This window comes from Cricetulus griseus, chromosome 4 (genome assembly GCF_003668045.3).
Source record: "Cricetulus griseus strain 17A/GY chromosome 4, alternate assembly CriGri-PICRH-1.0, whole genome shotgun sequence".
Classification (NCBI taxonomy): domain Eukaryota; kingdom Metazoa; phylum Chordata; class Mammalia; order Rodentia; family Cricetidae; genus Cricetulus; species Cricetulus griseus.
Window position 1 is genome coordinate 8190228 of NC_048597.1, and position 13387 is coordinate 8203614.

Genomic DNA, 13387 nt, shown 5'->3' on the forward strand with positions numbered 1-13387 from the left:
ATAAGTAAATACTCTAAGACTGAATTGGCAGAGTCAAAACAAGAGAGAGTATCGATTACTTACACAGAAAATACATCTAAATTTTGCATTGACTTCAGCTTCAGCTACATGGCAAACTCAGCATCATTCTTCTCATCTCTAAACTTTTCATCATTTCTGATCTGTGCTTACTATAGGATGACAAGGTTAGCTTTATGCAAAATATGCATGAAGATTTATGGTTATTGTGTGAATATTAACTTGTAGGCCAGCAATAAGTGGTAAATTGAAATGCTTATGGTTTATATATGTAAATGTCATCTGCTAACTGAAGAATTTACAATTATAAGAGTAATATGCCTTATGTGATGATTATGAATATTCTTGATTGGGGGTCCAAAGCATTAAAAATTGCAGCATGTTTAAACAACCTCTTTGTAGAAAGTACGATTAGTAAAGAAAAATCATCACCTGTTGCAATCACCATTGTCACCAACATGGTGTGCAGCATATGAGGAATTTGGCAATTATTTCTATTGTGATTTTCGTTCTTACCTTTTAGATTTTTGTTCATGTCATAATGACAGTAAAATTGGAATAAAAGAATAATTTGCTATAATAAGAGAGATAGTAATTCATTTAATTCAATATTCTAACCAAAGACAAAAGGAATTTTGGAATTTTCTTTTGTCGAGCTTGTATGAGAGTGGTAAAAGCAATCATATTGGGATTGCCAGATAATGTACGGAAGAAGGATAAACAATAACAGAGATTTGCAATGAGTTAGTAACATATATTATGTCAGATAGCACAAAGTATTTGAAGATAAAGATGGGCAATTGATACAGAGAGTGCCAGAAAGGGCAGGTATAGTGGGAAATTACCAATACAGAGCCAAGTGGAAATATAAGGGTATTTAATAGGGAAAAAAAAGCCTTACTTACAGAGCGACCTAGCCAGCTGGCGTGGCAGCAGTCTGTCCAGCAAGTACCAAAGTGAAACCGAAAGAGAAAACGCAGTAACTCTACGTCACCCTGACCATGCCCTTGCAAGCGTGGTCAGGCACACCTGTAGCCAGCCCCTAAGTAGGCGTGGCTACAGCTTCTCCTACAGGCAGGTGGAGATTTTTAAACAAGATGATCAGAAAAAAGGTCATTTTCAGAAGAGAGTGTTTAAGAAAATGGGGTAAAGGGATAAAAAATGAGTCATATTTGTCTGGGGAACTCCTGAGGCAGAGTAAACAGAACTATAGTGGGTGATCCCTGCTTAGTGCATTGTAGAAAGAGCCACAGTGTGGTCATCAGGTAGTGTGGGTGATGAGTGTGTAATGGGCTTGAGGACAGAGAACTACAGCTAAGGGCTTATATTAGTTCCTCATGGCTATGGCAAAACACCTGCCCCAGATAACATAAGGAAGAAGGGTTTACTTTGGACCCAGTCTGAAGGGATACATTCCATCATTGTGAAGAAGACATGGTGGTGGGAACATGCTGTAACAGACTGTGTTCATATTGGGGGAGCAAGGAAAAGTGAATTCTGATACTTAGCTTGACTTATCCTTTTTATCTGGGCCAAGACCTCAGCCCTTGGCATGGCACTGCCCACATTCAGATTGCATCAGATTCCCACATCAGTTGAGCCCTTTTGGAAGCACCCCAAGCATGTGTCTAGAGGTGTGTCTTTTAGGTAATTGTAAATCTTGTCTAGTTGATAATCAAGAATAACTCTCATGGGTGTTTGCTCTTTTCTCTGTGATGGAGTTTAGAGAGGAGGAGTGCTATGAGCTAACATACATTGCCTGTTTGTTTGTGAGACAAGTTTCTCACTTTACCTCCCAGGCTGCCATGGATTTACTTAGCCTCCTGAGTGCTAAGATTACAGGCATATACCCTCATGTTTGTCATGACCTGACATACACTAACAGAGTCTCTCAGGCTACCATGTTGGTAAGATCCTTCTAAGTCAGTGGTTGCCAACCTCCATAGCTGTAACCCTTTACTACAGTTCCTATGTTGTGGTGACCCCAACCACACAATTATTTTTGTTGCTAGTTCATAACTGTAATTTTGGTACTGGTATGAATTCTAATGTAATTCTAATTGGTTGTGCAGTGAAAATGTGGGAGAGGTGCTAAAGGATATTCTAAGATTTAGGCTGAAGAACAAGAAAGGTAAATCAGTCTTAAATGGAGATAACTAGACTGCAAGAGACATGTGTCTGTTAGGCAAAATAAGGAGGTAAATATTGGGCTTTTCCTGGTCAGGACACCTATCAAATATTCAAGTGCAAATGTCACTTGGGCAATGAGTGGGGCATGAGCCCAGGAAGTGATGCAGATAGAGTTAAACATCTGGTTGCTGTTGGCAGCATAGAATGTTTAAAGCCACAAGACTAGTTGAGGTCACTAAGGGAGGAGGTACAGGCCGAGATCCAAAGCCAGAGCCCAAGTTTCCCATACCAAACATCTGCTGCATCCTAAGGGTAGCCTAACTCTTGAATTTTTTCTTTTTTATACATTTTCTTTTTCCCTGGGTCAGTCTTCTTTGCACAGAATGTGTTTCATCTTCTTGTGCTTTCACAAGATGTGGCCTGTCTCCATGTTTTTGTAATCAGTTTTCTACCACCTTGGGTCATAAATGCCACCCACGGGCTCGTGTGTTGGACACTTTATCTCTGAGATCTTGGCACTGTTGATAGATGGTGGTACTTTGTAGGGGATGCTGTAGCTACGCCTTTTCAATCCCTCCCCCCAGTGTGAAGTGGGCAGCCTTTCTAACCCAGAGGTCCCATGCTCTGTTGCTGTGTCTTGTGCAGAGCAATGTAGCCATCTGAAATTGAGAGCCAAAAGTCAACAGTTCCTTCTTTTAACTTAATTATTTTAAGTATTTTGTCACAGCGAAACAAAACTGACTAGCCTAGAATTGGTTACCTATTATTTGATGCATGTATGGTTCTTGAGGGTAGAGGCTGTTTTCCACCCCAATAAATATTTACCACACGAGTGGGAGTAACTTATTTATCATGTTATAATTAAAAGCCAGGATACAGATTTTGATTCTGTAACTTGTTCTTAGGATACTTGTTACAACAGTATGGTCTATTCTGCAGAATGTTGACTAGGGAAGGGCCCTGTAGAACAGGGAAGCCTTAGCTGTCAGCTCACCCTGTATTTACCATTTGATTAACTATCTGGAGGTTGTTTAATGTCTTCAAGCCTTGGTTTGCTTTCCTGTGAAATAGAATTCATAATTTTTTTATTGCCAACCTAGATTATGTGCGTGAAAACACTTTGTAAGCTTTAAAACACTGTAAAGTCTGAAATACTGTTATTATTTGTCTCTCTGGAAAGACATACATCGTGAACCTGCCTTAGCCCCAGGTGCTGAGCGCGAAGATAAGGTGTGTTTACGATCAGAGCATGCCATGTTTCAACATGCACTTAGAGTCCATGCAGCGGATGGCAATTGAGCTGCTGTTGAGGCCAATCTCCTTTCATTTGGGACCTGTGAGGTTGCCTGCTATTACATTTTATATGTTGTCAGTTACAGCCTTCAGAGAGGAGTATCGCAGTGATGTCAGATGCAGATTCAAAGGAAGTAGCTCTGGCCCCGAATGAAAGAGGTGGTGATGTTCCTCTGAGTTGGATTCTTGAGTTGGAACATGTTTGCTTTCGTCCCTGGTGGCTTACCAGCACACGTCCTGAGCCATTCAACTGACTTTGGCCTTGGAGCCTCTCTTGGAAATCACAATCCAAGCAGTACTTGTGGAGTTGGAGTGAAATCAGGAGGCTGGCTCATGCTTCCTGTTTTGAAATCTACTGGGCTTATGTCTGGCTGCCTGTACCTCGAGTGGACATCTGCCTCCAGCAACGCTGAAGCTATGGTGTCCACCTCTTACCTCTCTCTTGTTTTGGAGACACATTCTTATGCTACAGCTCAGGCTGGTTTCAAATGAGCTATCCTCCTGCCTGAGCCTCCCAGGGCTGGGATTATAGATAGGTGTTCACTGCCATGTTCAACTGGCTTCCTTTAAGGTTGGAGTATTTCTCAAACTGGTTCAACCAGAGTTCTTGACATGAAGAAGTATGCTTCTTTTGTCAATCATATGTTTAGGATTCTTTGTCTTTATTCATCTAAATGCTAATTGGGGGCAGAGAAAGTCTTGTCTTGTGAGATAGCTGCATCAGTTCAGGAGTTTGGGGGGTTGTCTGATGCAATAATTGTTTCCTTTTTACTTTGCTGTATTTTCAGGTAGCTGAATTTTTTTTTTTTCTGGAAAGAACTCTAAATTTTCGAGCAGTATGGAATGTAAAAAGCATCTACGCAATCAGCAACCCTTGTCTGGGGCTCTTGGTGGAGGCTATCAGTGTGAGTCTCTTTGGGGGCTTGACTGCAATCTAGTTCATAACTGTGGCTTGCTTTCCAATCCAGGTTGACAACCTTTAAATCTGCAGGTTGGCATTTGTCAGGGTCATTTCAAATCTACCATTGCTTTTAGTAATAGTTTCTCAAATATGTATTCTCCTGATGGCCATTTTTTGTTTTAGTATATTATGTGTAGAAAGGGAAATTATGTAAATATTAATAGAATTAAATAAACTTTCTCAAAAAATACTAAATGGCTTCTTGAATCATTTTTTTTTAAATTCCCATATTTCAAACCCTACTAGGCCCCTTATAAATCTTTTCCATAACTGGTGAGTTCTGGAATGTGAATTCATTTTATTTCAATGACTCTAGGATTCTGTAACCCTCTGTGTTATTTATTTCTTCCTTTTTAGCATTGCTTTCAAAATCCTGGGGACAAACTTTCTTTAGTGTTCTATGTTTTTCTTTCAATTGAGAATAATTTATATAGCTCGTAAGTCACTTAGGTTTTTATCTCCAGAACTTTCTCAGTACATTTTTTCATATTCCATGATTGTTAAATTAGAACTATTATTCAAATTTAACTGTTAATATTTCAATGGAATATTAGCATTCATTTTGCCTCAGGTAATATGTAGAAAAGCTAATAACTATTTCCTTCTAAAACTTCCCCAGTCCCAAAGGTCCCCATTAACATTTCCCTGTCAATGCTATGTATAACCAAATAATATTATTTTAATTGGTTTTCTATCTCACATTTGTTTCATTTCTAAAGTACCAGAGGTCACAAGGACATTTTCTCTTTCTGAATGTGTAATTGGACTTAATGTATCCAACACTAACCATGGTTTACATCTCAGAACATACCAATAACTGTCCTTTCCAGATTATGGTTCTCACTTCATCCTCAACAGTTATTTGCTATTAGTATTTTTAATGTTGAGTGAGGGACAGAGAGGTTAGACTTTTCTGAAGTCCACATATGGCAAGTGACAAGGTCGTGTTTTAATGTAGATGGGTCATCTCTTCAGTCTGTGGTAACAGGATGCTGTAGAGATGGATTGCCCCAGCCGATGCACTAGGAGTCAGCCTGGCAATCTGCTTTCACTCGTGGCCACACTGTGATTATACTGTCTCCCAGTAACGAGTCAATGACATTTGCCACAGTAAGGATGCGCCTGACAACATTATGTTGGTTGAAAAATAAAACAGACTTGGGAAGAAAAATATCACTTAAATGTGGAATCTTAAAGAAAACTTACTAAACATACAGAGAAAGAGGAAGTAAAAAAAAACAAAACAATAGTGGTACCAGGGAGGGGTGATGGGAGAAACTGTGAGGCTGCAGGTCATAGGGAGGATGCATAGAAAGAACCAGTTTAGAGTACTAATGAATAACTGGAAGTTAGAGATCCAACTGGACCATGGTTTCTATTCATGTCAATTGACTACATTTTGCTCTGGTTAAACAAATTTGAAAAACAGGGCTAACTGTCTGAGATGGTTAATTTGTTTAATTATAGTAACTTTTATACTGTGCTCTACAGCATCATATTAATTCCTTAAATGTGTACAATAAAACTTACTTTTAACAAAACCAGCTTAGGATTTATGCTATTTCTTTACTTGGGTGAGACTGTATTTAGGTTAAACACCAAGGGACAACAGGCATTTGGGGCACATGTTGGAAAGTGTGAAACATGTTTTAGTAGATTTTTAATGACTTTTGACTGATAAGAATATACAAAAACACACAGTCCATCCAGACATGGTGACACACACCCATAGTCCCAGAAATGGGGGGTTGAGACATGAAGTTCAATGCTAGATGGGGATAGATTGTAGGTTCCTGCCTAAAGAACAAAACAAATCATACAAGGGATACATAATACAAAGAAGATTAATTTGTTAGGAAAGAATAATTTTGATGTATATGCTGATAATTGTTTCCAGCAATTAACTGTTTTGAAGGTAGCTGTGTCCCAAGCACCAACTGTAAGTTATTTTGAAGGCAGGTAGACACAGGCATAATTGAGTTTCTGTGACCTTATGCATCAATCAGAACATAGCTTCCATGTCAGTATTCAAGAAAGATGAGTTTATTGTCTCAGGAAAAATAACAGGAAGACAAAAGAGGCAAAGGGTTTGCTGTGAGCACCTTCACAGGGCTCTGCACTCACCCCTACCCTCTCCTTTATGGTAGGTGCTACACTGCTGGCTATTTGTGATAGAAACCATGGATTGTATCTATAAAAAAAACTTCTTTTAAGTGAAGATCTGTTTTGGGAGAAATGTGTCTGTGAGAGATCATGTGAAAAACTCCATCACTGCTGTGACAAAGTCAGTTTGAAGACACCACAATGTAATAATGAGAGACCACTACCCAAGCACAGAGAGGTGGGGAGGAGGCAGTGATGGGGAATGTACTGTGTATGTTTATCTTATTGATTGTTAAATAAAATACTGTTTGGTCAATGAGACAGCAAGTTAGACGGGACTAGGAGTCAAAGAGGATTCTGGGAAATGTAGTAGAGAAGTGGTGATCCAGGCAGGAAGTGACATAGCAAGGAGACTCATATTTAAGTGAAGGAGAAACAGCAAGGGCCCCCTTTTTTCCCATTCACCTACTCCAGCAGCAGGATGTGAGCCACTGGCAAGGAGGGACGCCAATAAGGCATCTGATAAGATAAGTCTTATAAAATATATAGATTTATGATAATTAAGACTGAGCTAACAGATGAGGAATCCTAGTCATTGGCCAAGCATCTTTGAACCTAATACAAGTTTCTTAGTTTTCATTTGGGCCTAACTCAGGAGGGCGGCTGGTGTAAAGCTCACATGTGGCGATGGGGCTCAGGCAGCTTTTTGTGGAAAGATTTATCGTAACAAGGTGGCATCTCTTGTGTGGCGTATGCATCTCTCACTGAAGAAGAGGCCCTGGGCCTTGGTGTGCCAGTCAGTATTCCCTTACACTGGGGTGGGGACTCTGCTTGCTTACCTCATGCTTTTTAGCTCTATAAAGTTCTAGGAAGCCTATGGAAGTGACCTTGCCCAGGACTGTGATTGACACAGGGACCCGGGAATGGGTTATTGTTAAGGCTCTGGTTGTGATGGTGACTGAACCGGGCCATGTTGTGGCTCTAGACACACCCCTGGCTATGGTGACTCCACTGACCATCATGTCCTCAAATGAGCCACATATTCCTATAAATGTTTGGCTTTCTCTTTCTTATGCCTTTAATTCTATTCTGTGATGAATCTTCTGATGCCTATTTTGAATTGTCTTACATTTCTCTTTATTGTTTGTGGACATAGGCAGGCGATACGCTATTCCAGTTGGGTGTTTAGCTTATGGGGAAACTTACCATACCTTGCACAATCAACAGTTCTGACCTCTATGTGTATACTGTTGTTTATGTTGATATTTTTAAATACATCTAATTAAATTCATCTCATTGGGATTATTTTCTATTTGTGCTTCTAAATTTTTTGATAATGTTAAACCATTTATCACTAGGTCATGTTTGATGTGCAAAAGCAATGGTCTACTTTGAGAGCTAAATATAAGAACTGATCAGGATTCTTCCTTGTTTATTTGCCAGTCTCTCTCTCCAAACATATCACTGTCTACTGACCAATCTACTAAGCTATGGGTATGCATTCAGTGAGTCTATTATGATTTAAATTGTAGCAGCTTCTGAACTGTCCATTTTTAATTCATTTTCTAAGCCATGTACAATGCTCATCTTTAAAATACAACTATATATTCATAAGTCAGGGTAGAAAACTTTTTAGGCAAGTAAATCCAGACAGAAGGAAAAAGGAAATGAGAGATATGAAAGAGAAATTATTAGCAGGAAAATATAAGACATTTTCTTCAACCTTGGAAAATATCCAACATGCAATGAATTTCACAGCACATGTTCTCTCAACAACCAACGCTTGTGCACATGACGTCAAACACAGGAGCTGCTTTTTCTTTATATTTTCACCATTTGCTTCACTGTCTTATTATCTCTTTACAAGCCACCTTTGCCACAGATTCTGGAGTAATTATCATACAGGTGAAGTTGAAAGGGCACAAACTTTAAATTTGTACTGGGCATGAAGCAGGAGTCCATTTTTCTAATAGGAAGCCGTTAAGGCAAGATCTTGTATTTTGTTTAGGTTCACTACCTCAGCTACAATACATTCTCCAGCATAGATAGATAGATAACTCTAGTTTTTTTCATAAATTCATAAATTAAGTTTGTGGATGTATTTTTTATTGTATGAATTTTGATTTTTATGGATTTTAATACAATTTTTTTGCATGAATATTTTGCCCTATCTTCACATTAACCTCAGGTTTCATGCAAGATTATCATCTCAATTTAAAAATAAGGAAACCACACAGCAGTGAGTTCATCTCATGTATGGCTGAGTACTGTTTAAACATGGGTTTTTCATTTCCAAGTTTTTCTTACTTCAGTATATTAATTCTTACAGAATTAATTATTACAGACCTTGCTTTAATGCATTTCAAAGATATGAAAATTATATTTTTTATTTTTATCCCACAAGTGAATTTTAAAGAATTTTGTTCTTTGCACAAAAATCAAATATTCATAAAGAAATATTAAAGAAAAATTGAATGATCAAAAATTATTAAATATAATAAGACATTAATGAATCCTCATAACACACACACACACATATAGTGATAAATTTGTGAATACCAGTACACTCTTTCTATAAGTATGAAATGATGGCTGTACAAAAGAATGAAGTTTGACCCTTGACTATTCAAAAAACACTAACTTTAAATAGGTAATAAACCTACATAGAATACCTAAAATCATACAACTCTTGTAAAATATTGCAATAAAGCTTTATGACTTTTAGGCAAAAATTTTATTATAGTTAAAAAGGAGATTTAACAAAAGAAAAACATATTTATACATTGGACATTGTCAAATGTTAAGAACTTTGGCTTTCAATGATTTGCTTAGGACAATGCATAGGATGGAAGAAAATACAAACCATGCAACTCATGATTGACTTTATACAGAATGAATGGAGAATCCTTCCAGTCCCACAGTGAAATAACAATCCGATTTCAACATGGATCTCAGGAATGAATAGCTCTTTCCCAGAGAAGGTGTACAGGTGGCTAACATGTGAAAGATGCCTGATGACATTAGCCACCAGAACAAAGCAAACAGACATTTTTATATGTACCTGCTGGGATGAATGTAGTAAAAGTTTCAGGTGACAGGTTTTGCTGATGATACAGAGACATTAGGAAGCTCAGACACCAGTGAGGGAAATCAAAATGGTACAGATGTTTGGAAAATAGCCTGGCAATTTCTAAAAGGCTAAACACAAAGGTGGGTCATATGACCCAATAATTGAGCTCTTAGATATACTTAAGTAAATGAAAACTCAAGTCTACCTAAAAACTTGTGCATGAACATAGAATTATTATTCATAATTGGTAACATATGAAAAATCTAGTTCCTATAAATTGATATGAGGGTAAATATTTTTCTGTACAATGGAACATTATCAAGCAATGAAAAGGGTTGAAGTTCTGATATATATATTGGATCCCCAACAGCTTATGAGAAATTGTAACTGATCCCAAACAGGTCCTGGACATTGGAAGCCATTAAAAAGAATCATGACAAAGTAGACCTTACAATAGGAAGCAAGAGGATTCAGGATTCTCTCTATCCCATCTCTAATACTTACTTACTGAACTAGCCTCTTCATTTTCCCCTGACTATGAGATTTTTGGAAGCATTTATAGTCATGACTATCTCTGTTTTGCAGTAGTTAACTTTTCCTTTGTTAATGCTAAGGCATTGGTTCTTGGCATGTGCTGCTCTACTGTCCATATTTGGGTGCTTCTTGGATCTCTGGAAGTTTTCCACAGAAGCTCATGTCTTCTTGTATAGTTTCTGAGATAGAGAAGAAACAAGGAAACTATCAGAAATGATACAACTTTCTAAGGATGGCAAGGAGTAGAGAACTCCTTATAGTGCTTATTATTGACTTTTTCAAGACCCAGGACCCAGAAAACACCCAAAGATACCTAATTTGATAAATTTCAGGGGATCTGCTTCAATTCTTTCTAATTTTTCACCTTTAAGAAAACCAAGTTGATTGCTTTTTATTTAAAAATAGTGTATTCACAAAAGGCTGAATCCCTGTACAGGATTTCCCCCTTATTACTTTCCAACAAATATCTAGAATCAGAAAGAGTTTTAGAAAGAAAATAAAAAACAAAATCAGATTGTGTGCATAGAACAAACTAGGAGGAGGTGCTGATACATTGAGTTTGCTGTTTAGTTTTTAAATTTTTATTTTGGAGCAAGAACCAAATAAATATTGTCAAAGTGAAAATAAAATAGTGTTTAGATTATCAGATGTCTATAATGATGGATAGTGAAAGAAATGAAAAGCAGACTCAACCATTAGAAAAATGAATAGATACGAAATTAAATTACTTTCCACGCTACAGAAAACCCAGTGTAATGCATAGGACTATAATAAGGCATGCCTTTTCTTTTGTGTTGTTTTTGTACCCTTGCCCAGTGAGAAACAAAGCAGATAGCAATTCCTTAGATTGCTTCCCCCCTCTTGTCATCACTTCAGGTGAAGTAACTCAATTATGTGCTTGCTTAAGCAGCATGCATACTAAATTGGAGCAACACAGTAGATTTACACGGCTTCTGAGCAAGGGTGACAGAAGTTTATGAAGCATTCCATACTTTTTTCTCAACAACTCTATTATTATAATAATCAAGCCAGGTAAAAACACAACAACAACAACAAAGAAACTACAAACTAATATCCCTGATGAACATAGGTGTAGAAAGCCTCCGTAAAATACTTACAAACCAAATACAGATAAACACCATGAGTTCTTTTTAAAAAGAATGTTTTTATTTACCTGCTTGAAACTAGCCAAACTTTGGACTCTTTGAATAGTGTTAGAACATTTTCTTGCATTATTACTTCAGGCTATAAATATCACTGCCCAGATTCTTACAAACATTATCTAGTCAAGCTCGCAGAAAAGGTTGAGGTTCCCAATTGAGCTAAAGAAATCACAAATACTTGGTATTTTCATGATAACAGTTCTTATCTCAATTTTATAGTAAAAAGTATTTCAAGTGTTTCAACGTTTAATTCTTTCACTCATCTTCTTGATTTATGGAAATTTCCAGTGTTCAAATATTTGTTAGGATCTAAAACTTACTGGTGAGATGATGTGATGGGATGGGGTAGCCAGGACCACATCTTCGTTGAATCCCTACGGGCAATGATTAATGCAATCAGTGAGGCAGCAGACCACAGATCTGCTTAAGCACTCCCTGGTTTTATTGGCAATTTGGGAATTTAGACTTAGTGCTGAAAGCAGAAATTCTCATGTCATGTCTTTTATTTTTAAGGAAAGATTGCTTTTGGTGTTTAGTCCAGGCATGGAGGAGATGGGATGAACTGAGAACAGCCTAAGAGAAGATGTGGTTTGACCATTGACTCAAGAGTTCTTTACAGTGAGATCCTTTGAGTTTCTTTGAGGTGAAAATTTAGAAAGAAACCAATTATGCTGAAAGAAAACTTGTTATGTGGTGTGTGTGTGTGTGTGTGTGTGTGTGTGTGTGTGTGTGTGTGTGTGTGTGTTTGTGTGTGTGTGTGTACATAGGAGGGCAGAAGTTGATGTTGAATGTGTCCCTCAATTGCTCTCCACCTGAGTATTTGAGACTGCCTAGGCTGGCTGGTCAGTGATCTATAAGGACCCACATAAATTTGCCTCTCCATCACTGGGCTTTTAGACACATGACACTTTTTGTATGCATTCTAGGGATTTTAATTTAGGTCCCCATGCTCATGTAACAGGCACTTTATTCACTGATCCATCTCCACATCCTGAATTGTTGCTTTTGAGTAAATTATGTGACCCATGTACAATATTAAAAGCAATAATGTGTACTTTTTTGCTAGTCTAGTCATTGGATCATTTTCTATTTGCTATGAAAATCTTGAACACTGTGGTTTATCTGGTCAGGTATTGATGGTCTCGTGAATTAAATGCTTCTCCTGACATGGAATGATTAAAGCAACTGTTAATTCTTGATAATCTTACATTAAGTGAAAAATCAGTTTAGTGCATCACATGCCATGAGTAATTTTGAAGAACCATCACTCATCCTCCTGCTGCCTGTTTGGAAAATGAGTTTGCTAGTGTTTTCATTGCTTGGGTGTGCATGGCTTCTTGGGGGATGTGTAGAACTATTACTGGACGTGATTTGACTTGATTTGAATTTTTTAAAAATCATATACTGTAGTGCTCTTGTCTTAAAAGGGCCAGAAATATTAAGTAATTAACATATACTAACTAATACAACCCACAGGTTTTATTATTGCACCATCGAATTGTGGAGTTGTTGGCTGCAAACACAGGCTTAGTTATTATGAAAGAAGGGTTGTCTAGGTTACTAGCATCAGCATCGAAGTAACTGAGCCCAAACAACATGGCTTTCTTTGGGCTTTTGCTCTACATAAATTAGGTACACAGACCACTAGCTTCATCTGAATTCTATGACTACAGAAACAACCTGTTACCATTCTTATTTATGTATTGTCTTCCCAACATTTAAAAAATTATATTCTACTGGTTATATAGAGCTACAGAAAAAGAATTCACTTTAGCTATAACTGGAAGGGCCATTCCATGCGCAATGTGCTCATACTCACACACTGTTATAGTTACCCTGCTTGCTGTTATATTAGGATGGCAAAATAAATTTTGTAGCAACGGTAGATGGTGTTTATAATAAAACATTTGTTGGTTGTGACATTAGTCAATGTATAGACTTAATAACTAGATCATTGCTTTTATGAGCATCTTTTGGGTGTGGTATACCCAGCGGAGAGGAATATCAGAGCTCTCATTACACATTTTAATCACTGTTGTTCCCAAGTACTGGAAACTGGGTCATTTTCTCACTGAGCCTTGTGGGAACTTTTTCATCATCCCATGAAGCGAGTAG